The sequence below is a fragment of the Sus scrofa genome, chromosome 15, assembly GCF_000003025.6.
Source record: "Sus scrofa isolate TJ Tabasco breed Duroc chromosome 15, Sscrofa11.1, whole genome shotgun sequence".
In the NCBI taxonomy this organism is placed as follows: domain Eukaryota; kingdom Metazoa; phylum Chordata; class Mammalia; order Artiodactyla; family Suidae; genus Sus; species Sus scrofa.
The window spans coordinates 138,553,825-138,577,517 of NC_010457.5; the positions used below are offsets into that span (position 1 = coordinate 138,553,825).

Consider the following 23,693-nt stretch of genomic DNA (forward strand, 5'->3'; position numbering starts at 1 on the left):
CAGGGAGGGGGCGGTTCTCAGGGTTGGGGGGTGGGGTGCTCCAAGAAGAGGGGCCTCCATCAATCAGAATTGGCTGCAAGGCTACCAGAGGCACCAACACTCCTTTTATTTCTTGTGTATTATTTTTTTGTCTTTTTAGGGCCGCACCTGCAGCATATGGAGGTTCCCAGGCTAGAGGTCGAATCGGAGCTGCAGCTGCCAGCCTACACCACAGCCTCAGCCACGCCCGAGCCTCAACCCACTAAGCAAGACCAGGGATCAAACCTGCTTCCTTATGGATACGTCAGGTTCTTAACCTGCTGAGCCAAGAACGCCGACACTTGCTTTAAAAATACCTGACAATGGAACTTGCAAAGAAAAAGAAACGTGCTTAAGCACAGACACAGTTTGCACCGTGGGTCCATCACAGTAACTTGCCCGGCTTGCTTCAACTCACCTTCTCAGAGGGTTCAAGACACTTCCTCAAAAAGGGCTTCCCTGCCCATCAACACTGAAGCAGCAGCTTCTGCTTTCACAGGAAGGGCTGGATTCAGGGGTAACTGAGGAAGCTGATGAGAAGGGCCGAGCAGGTGTGGCCCCAAGGCAGGGCAAGCGGCCGGGGCCCCCACAGCAGCAGGGCCCATGTGCCTCCTCCAGACCCCAGACTGCTGATCGGAGAACATTTTCAAATTCAAAAACAGCCTTTACGTGCAAAAACAAAGTCATGATGTGCAGTTCCCATCAGCCGTGCCGTCGAGGGCCGGGCCGGAGACCTGAGATGTGCGTTTGCGGGAGAGGCCTGTTTGACGCGGTCCAAAGCCCCAGCGCCCCAGTGAGTGAGTGGCTGAAGAGCCCGTGAGCAGACTGTCCACTGGCCCGAGCCGCAGGCTTCGCTCCGTGCCCTCCGCCTCACGACGGACACACAGGCAGACCTCACTGTACCCATCTCGCAGATGAGGAAACCCGAGGCTCAGGACACCAAGGAACGCTCCCGGTGTCTAAGCAGCAAATCTGGATTCAGACCCGGACTTGACTCCGAGGCTGCTCCTCCTCACGTCCCTGCGGAAGCCCGAGTCCTCTGCTGCAGACGGAGACAGGAGGGGAGACGGCCCGGCCAGAGGGCAGGGCGAGGCTGGCGCCAGGAGCGAGCTTGAAAAAGAAACAGAAGCAGCAGCGGCCAAAGGAGAAGATCTCCGGGCAGCCCCCACCGCGCCCGACAAGCAGAGGCCTCCCGCGGGCAGGTGACCGGGGGCAGCCATCGGCTGGACAGCGGGGCCGCAGCGGGACATCGGGACGCGGCCGCGACGTTCGCACGGCCGCCCCAGAAGAGCCGGGGGGGCGGGCGGCAGAGCAAGGCTGTGTAACGGACCCCAGGCCTGCTTTCTGGGAACGAGAACAAACGCCAGGCACTCTCGCTGCGCCCCCACTTTCTGGAGGGTGGGTGACAAACGCTTCCAATGAGGCCAGAAGCTGGGGGTTCAGCCCTTCCAGAGAGCCCCATGCCCCCCGCATTCCAGGTTCACCAAGGATGGCTCTTCCCGTCGTTACACAAACCTGAAAGGAAAGGGCCCTGGACCCGCCTCCGGAGCACGCCCGTCTCCGGGAACGCCGGGCTCCGTCTCGAAGGCGAAGGAGCTGGCATGGGTGACCCGAGACGCACCTGACACGCTGCTTTGTCAACCCCGGAAAACAAAAAGGCGCCGTCTGGAAACCATCACTTTCCATTCTCTCATTTGTAATTATGCCAACAACGCATGCGGCAGGGACCAGAGCGGCCAGGTCGCTCGGCCGACGCAAGGCAGCCACGGCCCCCAAGCGCCTTTGTCTCAAACGACCGGGGACGTGGAGGGGCTCAGCGGCCGTGGGCAGCGGCCGTGGGCAGCGTGACTTAGCCGAGGTTGCCGGCCCCTTCGACGGGCAAGGCCAGGGCCAGAGTACGTGACAGGTTACCCAGCCCCGCCACCCCGCTGCCCCTATGGCAGCCTCATAGCAACCTGCAGGGTGGGAAGGAACTTAGGGATGGAGTGGGCGACTTAGGGAGCGCCTCCCAAGGTGTCAGCTGTGAGCACAAGAGACCTCCGAGTCCTGTTCCCGCGCCCGAGCCCAGGGACACGCTGCACTCCGCAGGCCCACCATCACCCTCACCCGAGAACTGTCCACGCGCACCCAGGCCCTGGGGCAGCTCCGGGGGCTGAGAGTCAAACCCGAATGGAGAGAGGGCCCCGGCTGTCCTGAGTCAGGAAGGACCGGATTCCGGGCAGCCGGGGAGAGGCCCTGGGGTCAGGAGCGCAGGGAGCCTAGTGGCTGGGGGCGTGGGGGGCAGGCGGGAGGAGCCACTGGGAGGGCGGGGACACCACGGCAACCACAGGAGAAGGACTGTGACCACACCTGGGCATCTGCCCCGCACATGCTGAGACTGAGAGCACGGCTCAGAGCGCAGGTGCCAAAGGCCAGGCAGCCGGTCCCAGGCCCCCACCTGTCTGCTGTGTTCCCACGAGGCGTGGCGCTTGGCGCGCGAGGCGCTGGGCTGCAGGGTCCCTGGTTTCAGCTTCGTGAGGCTGTGCTGGGCTCTCCAGAGGTGGGGGTCCCCCTGGGAAGTGGGGGCTGCAGAGAGCAGGGGAGCCGCAGAGTTCTGGAGAAGCATCCCCAAAAAGGTATGACCACTGCCTCCGGGTCAGCCAAGGACCAACGGCATCTCCCCGCCTCTCAAGGGGGGCTGCCTGAGCACCGAGGCTGCGGTGGGGCTGCCCCTGGCGTGCCCCTGGATGGCCGGCCCCCAGGACACCCCCGCCACGGGTAGGCCCGCGTGGTGCAACACTTGTGTGCGTTGTCCTGCTATACACGCGCCTCTGGATGTCCACTCTCCCCTCCTCCTCTGCCTCGTCGTGGGCAAGAACCAGGAGTCCTGGGAGCTGCGGCCATGGTCGGGGCGTGGACGGAGGACAGGAGAGGAGGGCCAGGAGGCGGCTGGGCTGCACCGTCCATGATGGGACCTGAGTGTCCCAGGTCCCTGGATGGCACATTAGTCACAATCCACCCACTGACCATGAGAGGTTGTCATTAACTGAGGTCCGCGCCCTGCTCAGGGTCCCTCGGGTCTGCCCCCGTGTCCCCCACCCGGGACCCACACGACGTGCACGCGTCCTGTCTCCCTGGGCCCCTCTGGGCTGTGACAGATCCTCGGGCGTCCCCTGGGTCTGAGGACCTGGCAGCTTTGAGGAGCACAGGTCCGGTCAGGGAGTCTGTCCAACGTCCCGCCCTTGGGACTTGGCCTGGCCTCTGCAGGGAGACGGCAGAGGCCACGTGCCAACCCAACCTGACACCAAAGCTGTCCACGTGCAAAAGCCAGAACGTAAACAAAAGCCCTAAGGGTCAAACCCTGCGGGCTGTCCCTCCCGCTGTGCTTCAAGGATGCCTGTGACTCAAACGGGGAGGAAGGCTGAGAATCAGGAGCACCCCCCCCACTACATCACAGCCACGGCAACGCGGGATCTGAGCTGCGTCTTCAACCTACACCACCGCTCGTGGCAATGCCGGGTCCCTGACCCACTGGGTGAGGCCAGGGAATCGAACCCACATCCTCGTGGATACTAGTCTCTGACCTGCTGAGACACAACAGCAACTCCCAAAATCGAATGAAGCTTAATCAAAGGAAAGATGGATAATGTTTGAAATGAAAAAGGGCAGACAACTACAAATCCCGCAGAGATTCAAAACGATACGAAAAATAGATCATTGAAAAGCTCCACGGCTATAAAAATGAAAATTTAGATGAAATGGACAAATGGCTAAGAAATGATGCGAATTAACACGCTGAGAATTAGAAACCCGGCTGATGAGCAACTGTTCCAGATACTATAACCAGCAGTTGAAAATCAACCCCCCCAAGAAGACACGAGACCCAAACAGTTGGAGATGAATCAAACTTTCAAGGAATCAATCATTCTAGTCTTTTATGTGCTTTTCCAGAGAATGAAAAAGTCTCTGACATCAGAAAAGGAAAATTACAGGTAAATACAACTCAAGAACAGAGAGAAAAGCAATCCTGAAGTAGCACCAACCCTCATCCAGACAGACAGAGAGACAGCGGCCTCCACGACAAGGACGGTACGAAGGCAGTCCAAGAGGTCAAGGCCGTCGGACAGGAAGACTCCTTGGGTAAACGTCGACCCACGGAGAAAGGAAAGGAGGGACCCTTGCAGCCATCGGGGCAGATGCAGCCAGTGCTCTCAGCTCCCGCGACACACTCGTCCGTGAACTTGATCTGAGAGGGACACTGACCAAAACCCACAGCAACCATCCGTCTTACACCGGAAACGTCAGAAGCCTGCCCTCTCGTGTCTTTGAAGCCCAGCGCTCCTGTCCCCACTCGAGGCTGAGCCGGGACCTGCCGCCAGCACAGGCGGACGAGGGAAATGCGTAAGGTCATCGCCAGCAAGAGGCGGACCCGTCATCCCCACCGTTAGCGTCCTTTTTGTCTCATGAAGCCGGATGCTCGACAGAAAAACTTTTAGAAACGGCACGATTTGAGGAAGGTGATTGGATGTTGACATAGTAGATAAATCAACTGCATTTCCACATGGTACTAGCAACAGTTGATTTGAAAAAAAGATTTTGCCTAGAACAAGGGGGGGGGACCCCAGAATCCACCAAAGAATCAATCTAATGTAACGTGTTCAAAGTCCTTATGGAGAAAATTACAAAAACCCGTTCAAAGACAATCAAGAAACTTGAACCAATGAACAAATAAGCCTGCAGAAGAAGATCCAGTCCAGCAACGAGGTCAGCCCTCCCCAGGTTCATCCAGATTGTCGGTGCAGTTCCAGCCCGGTGCCCACCTTGCTTTTGTAAAGGAACCTGTCCATTGCGCTCGGTCTGTGGGGTCACATGGGGGGAGGGCTGGGACACTGGCAGGAGGGGGACAGAGGCGGGGAGCAGAGAAGCGGCAGAGCTTATGGTAAAGACAAGAATTTGATCCCTGCCACGCACCACACGCAAAACCAAACACGTACAATGAGAGACGACACTTTAGAAGTTACAGGAGAAAATACACAGGGTTACCTGTAAGCCCCTGAGGTATGGCAGCGTTTCTGCTGCTCCTCTGTTTTTAATAAGCATTAACTACAAAAGAAAGGCTTTTTTTTTTTTTCCCCGGCTCAGGCAAACTGTAACTCGGGAGGAACAATTTTTGCACGTCACCTTTTTGTGTCAGAACATCTAACCGTCCGCCTGCGTTTTCCAAGGCCGGCTGACTCCAGCGTCTCAGCTAACATTGCTTCCTTCTTCACTCACGAAGCCTTCACTGAAGTCCAACCCTGGGTCCAGCCCTGCCCCGTAGAAAATTAAGACTGAGGGAAAGGAGGCGGCACGTCCCCCGGGCGAAGTCTCTGCGGCGTCCTCTGTGTCGCACGGCAGCCTTGCCAAGCTGGTCCCTTCACCCACCCCAGGAACTGGAAAGACTTCGAGGCCACCCAGCCTGACCCCAGGGCAGCTCTGGCCCTGCCACACTCTCAGTGCCCCACTCCGAACAGGGCTGCCCAAATCCATGCCAACTGGCTGCGTAATTATGCTTCAGATTCCTCCAAAACCCACCCCGGGGGGGTCGCCCCTTATTATTCCAGAGGCGCACCCATCTTTGGTCACCCCTGTGGCTCAGGGTAAAGTGAATCAGTGGCCAAAGAGAGCGCGGGGCCCTCGCAGCTGCCGAGACTGTGCTGTTCTCTGATCAGAACGCCCCAAACAGGAAAAGCTAGCAGGGGTGCCGAGTTTAGACTCCAAACACTGGCCCCAGAAGCAGAAGGCCTAAGGCCACCTTAACGTAAGAGCTCAAATGCATCAGCAATTTTTACTACATGGAGGGCACTGCTCCTTCTCCACACGGGAGCAGAGTGTCAGACCTCCCTCCTCGTCCGGGATGCCTGCCCTGACCTCACGCGACTCCAGGGTCAGACGGCGGGACGGCCGGCACCCGGCTGCTGGGACGCACTGCGGCCGCGATGTGGGGCCACCAGCAGCAAGGACGGGGGGAGGACGACCCACGGGACGGGGGAGCAGCCCTTCCGCTGCCGAAGGGCACGTCCCGAGTGCACAGGGCACGGGCGGTAAAACAGGCGCCGGGAACCTCAGCATCAACGGAGAGACTGGAGCCACAGGGACAAGGACTCTGCAGAGCAAGCGGGACAGGCAGGAGGGGCTGCAGCAACGGCACAGACCACACACTCACACACACACACGTGTGCACACACACACCTACACCATACACACCTACACACACCCCACATACATCATGTCTCTCACACACACACACACACACACACACGTCACCCCCACCACCACCACCACGCACACGCAGAGTTTCTGCCTGGCCCTGGGGAGGCCCCGGTCATTCTCTCAGGGACAATTCATCACACTGGGAGGAGGGGGCTGCTTTTCCTGGAGGGGCTTTGGCCAGTCGTGAGGGAGGAAAAAAGGAAAAAGCAAGGCAGCAGCCCTGCCCCCACCTGGCAGAGTCCCAGGGAGGGGCAACCCCCCCATTCTGAAGGAGCCCCCCCAAACCCACGTTCCTAACAAAGAAACCCCAGCAGAGTCACCCCGCCGGCCCCACACTCCTCCCGGGAAGCCCACTCCCCGCGCCAGGGGTCACGAGGAAACCGAAAAGCACGGCGAGGAAAACAGGTTTGAGGTCGTCGCCACCTGCCAGAGCCGGGCCACCGCCGGGGCCAAGGGCAGGGCTGGGGCCGGCCGTGCTGGCGGCACACAGGCCCTAACAGCTGTGACACCAACCGGGAGCGCCCAAAATAGCTGTTTGTTTATGTCGCCCGCGTTGAGAGACAGCCCAGCAGCCGTTTGGGGGGGGTGCTGGGGCAAGGGCTCGGGGACACCAGCCAAGAGTGGGGACTTTGGGACAGTGTCATCAGAGCAGGAGGATGGCGGGAAAGGGCCCTTTCTGGGACCGGCCGGGGCGCCACTGCGCTCTAAGCCCGGGAGGGCCCGAAGCCAGCCTGCTGCTGAGACCTCGCAGAGGAAAACAGCTTTAAGGGACAACCCGCAATTAACACGGGAACAATTATCTTCCTAATTTAGGTTAATTTCTACTTCGCAGCGCTGGCTGGCAGGTGGGGGGAGCCCTGGAGACATCTATGTGGGTGTTTTTCACTTTGTTCTCTCAAGTCCACACATTGGAAATATCATAACGAAGATTTAAAACATCCAACAGCACCTTCCAGAAAAGGGCCTAAGCTGCAGAGAGTCTGTACAGCTCAGAACGCGGGCTGGCTGCATTTGCATGAGAATAGACCCTTTGATCAAGAGTTCCTGCTGCGGCTCCGTCCTGGGTCTGCAGCAGCCCAAGCAGCCCTCAGCCCTCAGCCCGGCTTGGGGGTGGGGGGGCGCTGGGCTCCCACTGAGGCTGGTGGGAGGGCGGGCAGGGCTCCAGGCGGCTGCAGAGCCCAGGAGACCAGGAGTGCTGGCAGCGCCTTTCCAGGAACACCTGTGCGGGCCCCGGGCCTGGGCACAGTCGCTGCGGCGGCGAGGCCACAGAGCCTTGCCAGCCCCGCAGCAAACGTCCTGGGGCTGCTCTTCCGTGGTGAACACGCAAACCCTTTCGGCATCTGCTGTGTGTTCGAGGCGCGACGCAAAGGCTCCAGGGCGCCGGGGATGAGACGGGCCGCGGAGGGAAGACATCCCGCCGCGGGATGCAGGGAGCCTGGGCCAGGGCGGCCGGCCGGGGTCAGTGGCGCGGGGTCTGGGATGTACAGACGCCCCCTCCCCCGACTGAAAACGCCGCTCTTGGGTCCCGGAAGAGCCAGTCACAGGGTCCTACCCGGACCCTACACAACGGGTGGGCGGAGTAACGCCACTCAGGGCCACCCCGATGTTCCCCTCCCTGCGCCGGCGGCAGGCGGCAGCGAGCCGGGGCGGGGGGGCGGGAGCACACGGCTGCTGGGGCTTGTCTGTCTGTCTGTCTTTCTTAAAGTACAGTCGATGCTTACGTTGTGCCAATGTCTGCTGCACAGGCAAGTGACCCAGGCGCGCACACACACACTCATACTCACACACACACTCGCTCACATACACACACACACGTACAAACACTCACATACACCCACACACTCACAAACACACACTCGCATTCACATACGTGCTCACATACACACGCATACAAACCTCACACACACACACACTCGCTCACACACACACACACGTACAAACACACTCACATACACCCACACACTCACACACACAAACACACACACTTGCATTCACATACGCACACTCACATACACGCGCACACAAACCTCACACGCATACACACTCACACATACACATGCACACATACAAACACACACTCACACACACATCATATATGTACACAGGTAGACAAACATTGTATTACACATTATATAGACATACATGGATTTTTCTCGTATTATCCTCCCTCACATTCTATCATAAGAGGCTGGATGTAGTTCCCTGGGCTGTCCCGTAGAACACGTTGGGTTTTTGGTTTTTTTTTTTCCTGAAGAGGGGAAGGAGGCGGGCTAGTTCCCAGGAGCCAGGAGGCCAGGTTTCAGGTGGATTCAGGGCCCTTTAGAAGCCGGCCCTTCAGCACTCAGGGCACAGCCCCCTCGGGCCCGGGCAGGAAAAGAACCCCCAGCTTTAGTTACCATCCAAACAACAAACAGGAAGCCCCATTAGATGCAGTTTTACCTTTTCTTTCTTTTTTTTTTTTCTCAATAAAAAGAATCTGCACGTTCCTCTAGAAATAAAGTGGGGCCGCCCACCTGCCCTGCAGGTCCCAGATCTGGGGCCATCAGCTCAGCCCTGGAAATGGCTTCTTTCTCGGTGCTTCTCTCTGTGCTGTCTGCCCTCAGACCCACTCGTCCCCAAGTGTCCCTCAGGAGGCCCAGGAGGCCCTCCTTCCGAATGTGCTCCCCTGGTTTATTTACTTATTTATTTTTTGGTCACGCCCGTGGCACGCAGAAGTCCCCAGGCCAGGGATCGAACCCACGCCACAGCAGGGACAAGGCCAAGTCCTTAACCGCTAGGCCACCAGGGAACTCCCTCTGCTGGTTTTCAGACCGCGGGGCCTGCCTTCTCTGCCCAGCTTTTCGGGTAAAAGCAAACATCTTGTAAGACCTGGGTTCCAGAAAACCCCACTTCAGAGGTACCCCCTGCACGCTCCAGTTGGGTGCCAACCCCTGGGGGCAGCACCCACTGACCTCGGGGGAGGGACAGGTCGGGTCCCCGACTGGCAGGCGCAGGGCCAGGGAGGGCCTCAGACGTGGGGGCGGGGACCTCGGCAAGTCGCTTAAGCACTGCGGCCCCACCTCTGCCCTCAAAGGAGGTAACTCAGTCCAGAAGGGGCAGGACCCAACGATGGCAGGGGTGTAGCAGGACCAAGGGAGGGGCCACAGGGCAGGGCAAGCCAGCCGGGGAGCCAGGGCCCCCAGGGAGTTCCCGTAAAGGGACTAAGGGGACGGCCCCATCCCTCTCTCTTCCTGAAACGGCCCCACCTCTGCACAGGATGCAGGGGCGAGCCCTCACCGCCACCCTTCCCGCAGGCCCCCCACCCTGACGGAGACGCCGGGGTGCAGGCTCGGGTGCGTGTCCCCACACGTCTAAATGCACGGCCTGAGCACTGTGAGGGCAGGAACACGGGCTCCGTCCCTCCTCAGGAGACTCCCTGGGAAACCACGGGCTCCAGGTCCCTGCTGAGCACCTGCTGGGCCCAGCTTCTAACGACAACCGCAACTGAAGAGCAGAGGCTTTGAACGCTCCAGGTGCAGTGAGAAAAGAACGCAAATGTACTAGAAGTCCTTTCTAGAAAGAGCTGGGCCGTTGCAAGGGTCCCGCCCGCTCCAGGCCCCCTTCCCCACCTCGCCTGGGGCAGGGGGTCTGGGCCCCGCCCCCGCTGAGGACCGCTGAGCTCACGGGCGCCCCCAAGGGAAGGCGCCTGGCCAGCAGCTTTGCCTTTTGGAAAGGCTCTTCCGGCAGCCGTGGGCTGGACCACATGAAACTGGAGTCCACTCGGCTTCGGGCGGGGGGGGTCAGTGGACACAGAACAAGCAGAGGAAGGAAGCAGATTTTGGGGAGAACAGCTGCACGGGGGACGGCGATGATGTCCCATCAGAATCCTATCGGGGAGTTCCCGTTGTGGCGCAGTGGTTAATGAATCCGACTAGGAACCATGAGGTTGCAGGTTCGATCCCTGGCCTTGCTCAGTGGGTTAAGCACCCGGCGTTGCATTGAGCTGTGGTGTGGGTTGCAAACGCGGCTCAGATCCTGAGTTGCTGTGGCTCTGGCGTAGGCGGGCGGCTATAGCTCTGATTCGACCCCTAGCCTGGGAACCTCCATATGCTGCGGGAGCAGCCCAAGAAATGGCCAAAAAAAAAAAAGACCAAAAAAAAAAAAAAAAAAGAATCCTATCGGGCCTGGCCCGGGGGGACGAGGCTGCGCTTTCTTGGAGGGAAGAACAGAGGGGGACGGTTAGGGACACAGAGCTGTGCCTACGGGGGCCCCGAAGTCCCCCACAGCTGAGGCTCAGGCCACAGCACGGGGCTGGACACGGAAGGGGGGTGGCCGGCGTGCACCTCCCCAGAAGCAGCGGAAGGCAGGCGGGTACGCGGGCCTCGGCCCCTCGGCCTCCCTCGGGGACACCGTGAGCGTCACCACCTACACGGGTGACACGGGGCCAGGACAGCTGTGCTCCTGGTGCTGGGCCACAATCAACCTCCAGGGCGATCCCTGACCCGCGGAGCAAGCGTCAGGCCATCGGCACAGCGCTCACGCCGGCCGTTTGCAAAGGGTCCCCTTACGAGCTGAAAAGAGAGGCGCGGCCACGTGTGTGTCCAGGGGCAGCAAAACCGTACGTCCATCAGCAAGCCAGGCTGTAGAAACCCCCAGACGCAGGAGGACACAGGAGAAGGGATGGGAAAGAAACGTGCTGAAGTCCCAGGGGGACCAGCAGAGACGGGGCTGGGAGGGGACGGCGAGGGGCCTTTCTCCTGTCTGCAAATGCTCTTTAAAATGTCCTGCAAAGACTGATTCCCGCCTCTGCAGTCAGCAAAAGGGGAAGGCGCCCTTGCTTGCTCACAGAGACCACGCTTGTCCTAACGGCTCGAACCTGCCAATTCCCCGCCTGCGGGTCCTTCAGACGGCGTTTGTCGTGAGTCTAGCTCACGGGTCCCACGGAGCTTCGGTGAGTTTCTTAAAGGAAGATCCTCGCCCAAACCAACAGCAACAACAAAGCCACCGCCAAGGATCTCCCGTGGGAACAGGCTGCCGGGGTACAGACCGCTGCCCTCCTTCTAAACCAGGTGGGGAGCCCAGTGGCCCACTTGGCCTGACACGCTGCCTGCTGCGTGGACACACCCCCGCCCCAATACCCCAACCTTGCCCTGAGTCAGAGGTGGTGACTGGAATTAACGAGCAGCTCCCAGGAATGAACCCTGATCTTGCAGAGAACTGAGGCCATGAGAACCCCGTGCCCCCATTCTGCAGATGGGGCCACTGAGGCCCAGAGCGAGGGCCGCCGCAGGTCCCCGGGCAGGAGCCCAGGTACTCTGCTGGCACAGATGCAGAGCACACACTCGCAGCATCCGTGTCACACACACATACAAGCACACGCAGCATGCTCAGCAACAGGTGCACCCAGGACACAGAGGAGCCGTCATTTCCAGCCACGTGCAGGGCCCCGCCCATGGCCACGCGGGGCAGGCGCAGCTGGGCCCCCCACCCTGGAGCGCCACTGCCCGCTGGTCTCTCCTGGTTCCACTGTTATTGTCTATTTTAAACGCAGACGGCCAGCTGTGCGCTGATGCTCAGAGTCTAAAGGTCACGACTTTTCCTGGGGCCTCAGATCCCCGGCAGGGCTTCCCAGGTCAGGGTCACTGCGCTGGCTGGCATTTAAAAGAACTCGCCCTGTTTGGGGAGGGCTTAGCAGTTATCTGCTCATTTCTGGCTCTTTTTCTTGAGTGTAAGTCATTAAATAACAAACCTTGGGAGGAGTTCCCTGGGGACAGTGAAATGAGTGCTTGTCACACACCCAGACTCTGCGGATGAGCTTCCACGAGGCCACAGTGGGTCGTGGGTGGGCGGAGGAATCAGAGTTTGGTACCTCAATGGAACAGACTTCTCAGGAGCAGATACGTTTAGAAGACACCCAGGATTAATGGTTAAACTCGCTCTCCAGGCCCGTCTAAATCAGAAGATCTTGGAACTAGTTGCTCCAATTTCCCTTGACATTCAATATTTGGTTATTCGTGCCAAAGAAATGAAATAGTGAGCTAGATGGCTTCCAAAAGATGTTCCCTGGGGCGAAGGAAAGAAAATAACAAAACTTTTGCCTCTGTTTATTTTTATATTTTTTTAAAAAGGAATTCACTTTATGCTGCTTAACATAAGGGCTGGGAGGCACCCTCCCCTGGGTTCCTGTCAGGGACATAGGGAGGGCCCCCCGGAAGCCAAATTGGAGCAGCAGGTGGCTCCTGGGCCTGGGGCCCCTTCCGGCCTCGGGGCCCTGACTCAGCCACGGGGTCAGCTCTGCAGGAGGCCAGGTCCAGGACGAAGGCCCGGGTGCACCTTGGCCTCAGACGTCCCCGGAGCAGGAGGTGCTCACCCCACCTCCGCAAGGGGGACCACCAGGTCCCTTCAGAGGCCGGGCCGCGGAAGAAGAAGCCCACTCCGCCCGGGGCACTGTCCCTAGTGACCCCAACTTTCAGGAGCCACAAACCAACCTCACGCAAGATGTGAGTTCAGCACAGGGCTCAGGGTCCGCACAGCCGGGTCTCGACCCGCCGCGCAGGCCGAGCTCTCTGCCTCTGGGCCTGTGTCGGGTTCACAGTGTTGTCACTTGGGACACAGGACAGCCCAGTGCTGAGACAGAAGGTTCTGGAGTCCAGACCCAGACTCACCGGTCGGTCTGTGCCAGGGGTCCCCTGGCTGTGGCGGCTCCCCTACCCGAGAGGACAGCAGCTGGCACACAGCCCGTCCTCACCAGCTGACAAGCTCCCTGGGGCCGGGCACGAGCATCACCCAGACCCTCCCCGCAGGAATCCGCGGCACCTCAGCGGACACTGGCCACTGGGGGTCCCAGCCTCGCACGGGACACTGCCCCTGCCCACCCCCGGCTCAAGCCCACTGGACACGGGCTGGGGCCAGGCCTCCTTGGGCTGTGCAACCTCAGAGGCTACAAACATGGACCTGAGGACAGCTGGGCTCACCTCTCCGGAAACAGACCCAGGGAGTCAGGGCGAACTCTCAACACGGAAAGGCCAGGGGTGCTCTCGCCATGGAGCCGCGGCCGTGGGCCCAACCCATGGCCCCCCCAAGTCCAGCCATCACGTCCGCTGCGGCCGTGGAGGGTCTGCACCACCGCTGTCCCCCGGGCCGACGAGAAGATGCCGAGGAAAGACGGGCATTAGGGAAGATTCGGGCGAGACGCCTGTGCGTCCTGGGTCTGCGAGTTTGCTGAAGCCGTAACGGGGGACTGGACCCCTGGACTCACGTGATTAGAACAACGCAGCCGCAGCCGCCGACATCGACAAAGAAGTCGTAAGCGGGGTTCCCGTCGAGGCTCAGCGGGGAACGAATCCGACGAGCAACCATGAGGACACGGCGCCGACCCCTGGCCTCGCTCGGGGGTTAAGGATCCGGCGTTGCCGTGAGCTGAGGTGTAGGTGGCAGACACAGCCTGGATCCTGCGTTGCTGTGGCTGTGGTGGAGGCCGGCAGCTGTAGCTCCGATTCGACCCCGAGCCTGGGAACCTCCATGTGCTGCAGGTGCAGCCCCAAAAAGAAATAAAAAGGTCTGAGGCAAAGCCCTCGATGGAAGCGAGCTCGGGGCACAGCAGGACAGTGTCCGGGCGTTCCGGAAGCAGACGGGCCTGGGACGCGGCCAGGCTTCAGGACTGATTTGGCTGGTCCCCTGGACAAGCTGCGGCTGGCAGACCCCTGGGCATCACGAGGGGTGAGACAAGAGGCTGCCAGAACCTGACTCACAGCAGGGACCCATATACACCACAGCCCTGGCATCTCGGCAGAGACGCTGGGGCCCCTTGGGCTCGAGTGCGTACACACTGCAAACCCTCCAGAGCCCAGGTCCCTCTGCCACCGCTGTCCCCGAGCGGACGCGTCTCCGTGTCCTAGTGCCTCACAGGAGATCCTTCGGCCCCTTCCACCGCCTCCTCCTCCTGAGCTCGGCTTTATCAACACCCCAGTGGGCAGCACGGGAGCGGGCGCCGTGAACCGGTGGCACGTCTCACAAAGCCCTGAAACCACCGTGACATTCGGCGCCCAGAACCCAAGCGTGGGGAAGCCGTCCCACTTCACCTGCCGGGGCTCGATGGGGCACTTAACCGAGCAAAACCTACGTTTTGGAATCATTTCCCCATAATTGCTAAAAATCTCTCACAGGCGGAATCGTGTCCTATGACGAATGATGCTGTTTCCTCCAAGACGCCCTGTGGGGGAAAGCCCCTTCCTGGTCCAATATTTAAAAATCGGGACTTGGGGGCAGCCCCCCGCCATGAATGGTCCCCAAATTTCAACCCAGCAAAGACCTAATTTTTTTCTCTCAACAGTAGGAAGCCAGGCTCCGCCAAGCAGCCTGATCTCAGACAGGGGACCGCGCGGTGCCCCGGGCAGCACGACGGTGGCGCGAGCGACCTCAGCTACGTAAGACAAGCTTGCACAGCCCAACCCCGGGCAGAGGCCCTGGCCCCTCGAGAGCATCTGGAGGGTTGGGGGGCAGCGGCGGCCACACTGTGCACAGCGAGTCCGCCTCGCGCACTTACGGGCCCCTGCGCCTAACGCGCCGACAGCCAACAGCCATTCTCAACAGGAGGTGCAGCAAAGACAGGGATCCCTGGGTGAGACGGCTCGGGTGTGGCTCTGGACTGGGGTCTGTCTACGCGGCTGGCTTCCCACGGGTTTACAGCCCCTGGCCTGAGAAGGCCCGTCCGGACAGCCGTGGGAGGGTGGAGGTGGCACCAGCCACACAGGACATGTGGGACGCCACACGCGGCTGTGCGCTGCCCAGGCGGGGCTGGACGGTGGGGACCGGAGCCCGAGGGGGCCTCCCCTCTACGAAGCCGTCTCTGCCCCAGCGTCCTTCCTCTTCCTCCAAGTGAGCGCGAAGAACCCGCCCAAGCACACTTGACTCTGTCCCAAAAACGTGCGCGAGGCGGAGCTTTCCTGCCACAAGGGCGTGAAGATGCAGAGACGGATTTGGAGGCAGCGCAGCACTGGTTCCGAGAAGCTCCTAAGCCACCGCCACACCCGCTCCTTCTCTGGGCGGCTCCTGCCCTCCCTCCTCCTCCAGGATGGCGCCCTGCTTGGCGCCCTCCTTGGGGGGTTGGGGGCAGGTCCCAGGGGAGGGCAGAGCCCCAGGCCCTCCGCCTGCCCATCCGCCGGGGCCCTCTCTGGCTTCCTCTGCCCTGGGACCACCCCTCTGCACCTGTTCCCTCTCCCCTCAAGCAGGCAGCCAGCACCCCTCTCGGGACGCCCCCCGGGGAAGCGCCATCCCCCCCACACCCCACCCTCGGGCGTCGGCCTCCCCTTCCAGCCGCCACCCGAAGCGATAAGACAAGTGGTTGTGTGGTGGGTTTCACAGCCTGTGAGTTTCTCACGCCCACGTGGCCCCAGTGCAACCATCCTCCATCGGCTTTAAGGGACCAGGAGCCTCCGACCAGGGTGGCAGCCGGCGGCTGGTGGAGCTGCACTGGGCCTTCCGCACCAGCGCACAGGTCCAAATTCCGCTCAGGTTTTATCCGCTTGTTGCTTTAGGAAAAGCGTTAAGCGGTGGATGGCTGCAGTTGGTCTCTTAGTCGGAGGTCTGGGTGCTCACAGCCTCCAAGGGTTCTTCCCCGGGGCCTGCTGCACATAGAGGACATGAAAACTGCTCCTGGGTGTCAGGGGAACAGGGTCGGACCCCACCCTGCCGGGCGCAGCCCTGGGGACAACGAGAGCGGGGGCAGACACGAGACAGCCTGGGCACAGGGCTCCAGGGCCAGCAGGCTCGCAGCCTGCACCTTCTATCTGCCAGTATGTCCGGCTCTCGCGCCTGGTTGAAACCCCACCCACCCCCAGCAGCTGTCCTCACTGCACACGGGCGTAATCCACGCGGCTCAGTCGCCCCCAGACTCCTCCAGCCAGGCCCGCGGCGTGGGGGACCCTGCGGGGGGGGACCCTGGGAATGAGGCCCGCGCAGGTGGGAGGCCTGAGCCCTGGGGGGTGAGGCCCTGGGGGGTGAGGCCCTGGGGGGTGAGGCCTTGGTGGCAGGGGCAGGATGAGGCCGGCAGCAAAGGCCGTGAGCCTCCCGAACACAGTGACCTGGAGCCCAGGCCGGCTCTTGGGTTCACTTCCTCACTCAGCTGCGCTGCTCTGTTCTCCCCGGGAAATTGCTTGTCATCACAACGTTTCCAGCTTTTGGTTATAACTCACGCTTGAGAAAAGCGACCCAATGACTTGCTGCCCCCAAGCCGAGCTCATCACGGAGAGCTTCGAGTCGGAGTCGGCCCTGGAGGCCAAGGGTGGTAGCTGGACAAAGAGCTGGGTTGTAAACGGCATCCTGCGGAAGCCAGAGCCCTTGTTCCTCGTTCTTAAAAAGAAGCTCAGGCCGCTGCCCTTCCTGCTTCAGCGCGGGCCCTGCCGTCTCACCTCCCCTCCTGGCCGGGCCTGGGCCCCAGCACCTCCGCCCAGGACCCTGGAACCCCCGATTCCCAAACCCCCTTCCCTGGGGACCCTGGCAAAGTCCAGCATCAACGTCCCCCCTCCTGCCCCACTGAGCACCTTCTGAGGATGCGGGCGGCTCTGCGTCCGACAGCCTCTGGCCCTCCCACCAGTGAGCACCCAACGAGGGCACAGCCGACCAAGCCAACCCCCTGCCGTGAGGGCCGACCCCGGCCAAGCTGCTTCCCTGCCCTCCTCGATTGTAGGTGGGCGCCGCGCAGCACACGCACTTTGGGGCCCGGGCAGCCCTCGGCCCCCGTGGGCTCAGAAAGAAGCCCGGCAGCTGGCACCCGGCGTGGGCCCTCAATGCCTGCTGCGAGGATCAAGTGAGCTGAGCCGGGACACTGGCCGTGAGCACGAGTGATGCTAGGTGGTGGCGGGGGGTCGCTGTCATTGCGAATGATTTGAAAAAGCAGACAAACGCGCCAGGCCTGGCTGAGCTCTCGGGCTCCCGTGGGCTCTGGACTGTAACGGAGTGCCCGGACACCATCCCACAGTGCAGGAACTCGCCGCCCAGGCCCCTCCTCGTTGCCTCCCTCGAAAGGCTGTTTCAAAGCGGAGCCGGGCCCGGGGAGGGCCCCGCACACAAGACGAAGCTGCCCTTTGCCAGATGCCATAAAGGCCACCGTGCCACGTCAGGGGGCCCAGGAGTCAGAGCCCACGGTGGTGACTGTTGGGTAAACGATTTAACGGGGATCAGGAGCCACACACAGTGTGCCCGCCGCCCCAGGAGGGTCAGGACTCCGCACGGGGTCTTCCGGGTGAAGCCTGTGGCCCAGCAAAGGGCACTCGCGGAGGTCAGCCCAGGGTCGTGGGGGTCAGGGCCTGGGCCGCAGGCGCTCTCCTTCCTGTGGGGCGGACACCCGCTGCCACGCAGGCTCCGGCTGGAGGAGCAGGGGTTCCTTCCATCAAAGGAGGTACAGGCGACAGACAGGCCAAACTGAGCCGCACGCATACAGCGCGGTCTCCCCGTTGTTTGGCTCTGTTCTCTGACCGTATTGACCACAACCCAGTGGGCAGGTCTCAGGTGTGTGGAAGCCTATGGGCTTCTCAGAGCGGGGCAGGTGTCTGGGTAGGCGATGCAGGGAGTCTGGACGTTTCGTCCTTGTCACGTGATCTGGGTGACGGCAGGGATGCTCCCTGCGTCTGCCCGACTGCTGTGCTGAGCCTGGCTGTGGGTCTGTCCCCTATCCTGAGTCTCCCGGGAGACCAAACCTTGGGCGCACCCCTGCCCAGGCACCAGGAGTGGTGGCGGGATGGCCCCTTCTGCCCTCTTCTCTGTAGAGGCCGCTCTGCCGTGGCCTGGAAAGGGGCAAGAGGCTTTATCATTTTTCCCTGGTTTTTTTTTTTTTTTTTTTGGTATTTTTGTGTATATAACACTATTTCTACATGAACTATTTTCAAAAGAGCATTCCAACATATCTTCTAGAAGTTTCCAGAATTGCAGAAAGAATACCAACTTCGTCTGGCTGTCAATCATGCTCAAGTTATTGGCACATGTGCAGCTCTCTTTCCCTGTCACTGAATTCTAGCCGCCCGCAGACGAATGGACCAAGGAAACCTGCGTTTCAAGTTTAAACCCATTTACACACGCACACGCACACCCCCGAGTGTGCCCAGAGGACTCCGGCAGACGCTCTCCTCACGCCCTTCTCCTCTAAGCACATTTGGGATCACGTCTCACCACGTCTCACCTGCAGGCAGCAAACACAGAGACGGAGTGAAGCGCTGTGGGCAAACTCGGGGTTACAGGGGTTCCCCAAAGCGGAGACTGCGCTCAGTACGCAAATATTTATGTCATTACTTGGGGATCTGAGGTCTCAGGGAACGCTGCCCACCGCAGTCAGTCCTGCTTCTAGACACTGGTTTACGGGGACGCAGCTCTTGCCCCGGGAATAAGCCCCACCGTGTGAGCCTAACCCCTGACCCGGGCCAGCCCGCCTGCGCGCACGTCTAGGCTCCACACGGGCCCATCTTAGGGCCTCGCGGCGGCACTGACCACACTCCGGCTCGCGGCCTTCACGACTCCACGCAAGTTTGCTGGAAAGCATGCTCTCCACCCTGTGATGCCCAGGACACCTGCTCCACTTCCGGGTGGGGTCACCGGCCCCACATGCCCCCCACGGGCCTGGCTGACAGCAGGACGGAGGCCCCGGGGCACAGCAGGGCCAGGCCCCAGCGCCCGCCTAGTTTTAAATGTGATAATAGCCAAGGCAGAAACTGCACCCCGCCCCTGCCTGCCCCCCGACACCCACCGAGCCCCACACTGGGCAGGACTCCTGAGTCACAGAACCTTCTGGAAGGGGCTCCTGAGACGCACGAGGTGTCCTGGGCCAGGATGACGGGGAGCAGGGGGGCCCTTGGGGCCCAGGGCGGGGGGGGGGGCTGCTGTGCTTGGGTCCCCCGGCCCTCAGCGCCCACCCAGCCTCCGAAGCCGAGCTGTCACGATGCCCCTCTCAGGACAGGCCCCCCACACTCTGCTTTCTTCCAGCCTCGGGTGCCCAGAAGGGTCTGGCAACCTGGCAGGAAGGTGGAAAAGAGCCCTGGGCGCACAGCCGGGCCCTGGAACGGGATCCGCACCCTGGCCGGGTGGGGCCTGTGCCAGGGACCCTCCGGGGAACGGGGGCTATTTTTAGAAACACGAGGCAGGGGTCCCATGCGGAAACAAAGCATGCAGAACCCTCAGCCAAGGGGGCCGTGGCGCCAGTGATGCCCCAGCCTGCTGGGGCCTGGCAAGGGGCCTGAGGGCAGAGGTACTGGGACTGGGGCAGCAACCCCACACTCAAGACCACACGCGCCGCCACTGCTCCGTGGCCCTGCAATGACCTGTGCTCATAATTGTGCTTTTCCCAAGAGTCAAGGGCAACTCGCTTGAGAGAGTTGAGGAGAACCGCTGCTAACACGGCTAATGCTCTAACGACCACGTGTGACAGCCCAGCACTGTCAGGCACAGTTTGGCCAAGCTCTCCCTCAGCGCAAGCGTGTGGGACAGGGAGCGTTTGGTGTTTTCTCCCAGGACCAGGATCTAGGAACCTGTCGCCCGCCTTTCTACAGCATCACACCTGGTCACCATCACACCTGGTCACCATCACACCTGGTCACCATCGCCACACCTGGTCACCATCACCACACCTGGTCACCATCACACCTGGTCACCATCACACCTGGTCACCATCACACCTGGTCACCATCACACCTGGTCACCATCGCCACACCTGGTCACCATCGCCACACCTGGTCACCATCGCCACACCTGGTCACCATCACACCTGGTCACCATCACCACACCTGGTCACCATCACCTGGTCACCATCACCACACCTGGTCACCATCGCCACACCTCGTCACCATCAGGATTCCTGTCCTCGATCCCAAGGCAAACAGCAGTCCAGGCCCAGCAGCACGCCTACAAGTGGCCACACCATGTCCCAGGCCCCGCCTGGGCTGGACCCCAGCTATGAGACAGCCTGGGCCGGTCATTCACCCTCTCTGGGCCTCAGCAGCCTTGTCTGTGAAATGGGGTCAGACAGGTACCGACCTCCCTCGGCTCTGGCGCGGTCCCGCCCTGAGAAGCCCAGACTCCAAGGAAGGTGCAGGGTCCACCCAGACCTGCTGACCTCACGGCTCCGCCTCCTCCGTCCAGGTGCTCAGAACACGCCCTGAGCCTGGAGTTGGGCAGATCCTCGCACACAAAGCCCGTCTCACGGTGAAGGCTGACGACCTCGTGTGATGCGCTGAATACTGTACCGAGAGGGACATGCCGCAGAGCGGCCGGCCGGCGGCGCACGGGCTGCTCACCGCGTGATCACGGCGACAGGGCGCCGCCCCGCCCAGCATCACACGCGGGACTCGGACCACACGTCACCGCCCCGGAAAGAGCAAAGCCCGGAATTCAAAGTCCGGTTGCTACTCAACGCACGTCACGTTCGCACCACCGTCGAGTCAAAACCTACGGCTGGACCATCCTAAGTCGGGGACCACCTATACCTACTTCAAAGGCTAGCACACGTGGCGCGACCTAGCACCCCGAAAGTGAGAACACTAGCTGTCACGTTACAGACCCGAGCCTGAGACCCAGAAGGAGCCCAAGTCCCTGAGCCCCACGGGGTGGGTCCCCGGAGACACAGGAGGACACTGCGTGGTCGTCAGCACGGCTTCTCCTAGTAGGAAGGCTGCACCTCCACGAGGCTTTGCCGCAGCCCAGGAGTGAGGGTCCCAGCCGAGCACCCCAGGCTTGTTTCCAGAGTGTCTTCCTGGGGAAGTCTGGAGGCTGCGGATTGCTCTGCAAGATCAACTTTCAGAAAAACAATAACGGAGATATTTCTGGTTGTTGGACAAGAGTGAAAAGCACCCTCCAGGCGGACTGTCACTTCCAGCTAAGGGAGGCTACACGTCTGCTCCCGGGGAGTCTGTTCCTCCCCCTCCCGAAGGGCCAGGACCCGTGTTCCCCATGCAGCCCAGGCAGAGGCGGTCGGCAAGGCCTCCGGGCGTCAGGGCGGGACCAGGCTGGGCAGGAGCGGCCACCCCAGACGCCCAGAGCTGGCCACGAGTCCCCACCCCGGAGAGCCGCCGTCTCCCAGCAGCCACCTCTCCCCCCGGCCTGTCCCCGGCCGCCGGACCCAGCCCCTCACCGGTCAAACGCCAGCCCCTCCCCTGGAAGCCCAGGCCGAGCAGAGGCGCCCAAGCGCGGCTCACCTGGCACCGAGCCCCCCCCTCTACGTGGATCCTCGCCGAGGCGCCAGGGCCCCCGGAACCGGGGCTACCCCTCAGGAAGGAGTTAACCACGCGTGTCGGCACTTCGCCTTCCTCCGCGGCCTGCGTTGGGATCCCGGAGCCCGTCCTCCCAGGGCCCCGGGCCTGCATCGCAGCAGCAAAGCAAGCGGTGCCCGCCGCGCTCACTGGCGAGGAATTCACGGCTCCGCCCCGACATCTGGTTTCTATTTCACACTCGTGTTGTCACGTTACATAACGAGCAGATGATACGCAGGGTCGCCACAGACTCGGGCTCAGGACGCCGGCAGCTGGGGCCCGAACACCGCGGACGCTCGGCCTGGCGGCCACCAGCCCAGCCTCAGCCCGGGGCCACTGAAACTCTTGCAGCTCGGCTGAATCCAGCCAGGCTGCGAACCCATCCTCACTGAAACCCACGCAGCCCGGCTGCACCCTGCGCCCAGGCTGCGCCCCAGAAGTCCAGGCTGTACCCCACAAGTCCAGGCTGCCCCCGTGCCCAGGCAGCACCCCGCAAGTCCAGGCTGCACCCCGCAAGTCTGGGCTGAAACCCATGCACAGGCTGCACCCCACAAGTCCAGGCTGCACCCCACAAGTCCAGGCTGCCCCCGTGCCCAGGCAGCACCCCACAAGTCCAGGCTGCACCCCGTAAGTCCAGGCTGCACCCCATGACCAGGCTGCACCCCGCAAGCCCAGGCTGCCCCCACGCCCAGGAAACACCCCACAAGTTCAGGCTGCGCCCCACAAGTCCAGGCTGAAACCCACACACAGGCTGCACCCCGCAAGTCCGGGCAGCACCCCACAAGTCTGGGCTGCACCCCGCAAGCCAGCTGCATCCTCGGGAGCTGCCTGCTCACAACTCTTCAGCTCAGCTGAGCTCCGTCGCTAACCTCCTCCTCTCGACACGCGTTCAAGTGTGAGAGACGGAGAGGTCCTTGTGGCCTGACGTTAATGCCCCGCAGTGGGAAGAGGCCTCGGCAGCGGGGGTACAGAGCAAGGAAGGCGGCCCTCCGGCCACGTCGGGAGCCCTGCCTGGAGGGACGTGCACAGAGGCGGCCACCTTCACAGGCAGCACAGCACGCGACACGCAGAGGGAGCTCGCTGGGGCCTTAGCCAGGGAGGGAATGCAGCCCCCCCTCGGCGACTGGGGGAAGGCTGTGGGGCTGCTTAAGCGAAGACCCCACACTGCTTGCTTTCGATGGTGCAATGGCTGGCATGGAAGTTCCGGAAGCTGCCCCTCCAGGCTGCCATCTGCCAGCTTAATCTGCCGGAGCACAAGAGGAAGGGGCCAAGGCAGCCCCTGGGGCTTTTGGCCAAGATGAGACAGACTCCTGGGGGAGGGCCAAGCGCCGAGGGGCTCCGTGCGAGCGCTGAGCCACGGCAGGTGTCACGGGCTGAGCTGTCCAAGGCCATCACCCGGCCTGGGGCGAACAGCTCACCCCAGAGAATGCGCGAATGGGACACTTTCCTCGGCACACGGGAGGGCGAGGCCGACCGAACTGGGAGAAAAGCTGAGCCCACGGACCTGAGTCTGGGGTCCGGGTCGTGGTGGAAGCCCCAGGGCGCGGCCTGTGCCTGTCTCCCCAGGCCTGTCCAGGCTCTGTGGACAGCAGGGACTCAAAGTCAGAAGGCAGCACTGGTGTCAAAGGAGCCTCCTGGCTGCGGCCGGGACCTCGGCCGTGGCTGGGAAGAGCCGCCTCAAGGGCAGGATTCCACAGGCAGCAGCTCGGCCCGGGGAGCCTGCGGCCGGCTAAGCAAAAGCCTTGAGCCCCAGAGAGAGCGGGCAGACCTTCGCCTCACGGCTGGCTCTGTGCTCCCCACCGCACCCGAAGGTCATGCCGTGCTCATCAAGGGGTGAGCCAGCAGAGGCCGCAGGAAAAAGCCAGGGCCTGGACCCGGCTCCCCTGGAGCACCCAGAAACATGCAGTGGGCAGTAAGGGGTTCAGAGAGCAGACAGAGGCGGCGGTGGCAGGTGCACACCCCTGCCAACCGGCCAGGGGCTTGTGGAAGACCTCCCGAGCTCACCGTTGCTCCAGCCTGTCCCGTCTTCCTGGGGACGGCGGGGCAGCCTCTCGCACAGAGTTGATCCGCCTACGGCAGCGGCCAGGGAAAAGGGCCAAGAAGAACCACCGTCCCGCATCTGGACCAGGCCCAAGGGGCAGGGAGCCGGGGGCGGGGGGGGCTGAAAACACACATTTCCCTCCAGAGACCCAGACAAAGGTCCTTCGCCCCACCCTGCGATGCTGCTGCTGCTGC

General features: G+C 61.8%; 1 protein-coding gene across 5 annotated transcripts in view; it reads right to left on the reverse strand.

The window, feature by feature from the left end:
• HDAC4 (histone deacetylase 4) overlaps positions 1-23,693 on the reverse strand; it is a 279,030-nt gene that overhangs the window by 175,588 nt on the left and 79,749 nt on the right. The window contains exon 1 of one of the 5 annotated variants that reach the window (XM_021075900.1): positions 21,405-22,116. The exons of the other annotated variants lie outside the window; for them this stretch is intronic. The gene's annotated coding sequence lies outside the window, so the exon portion shown is untranslated. Of the gene's footprint in view, positions 1-21,404; positions 22,117-23,693 lie in introns of those variants that run through there. 5 annotated transcript variants of the gene reach the window in all.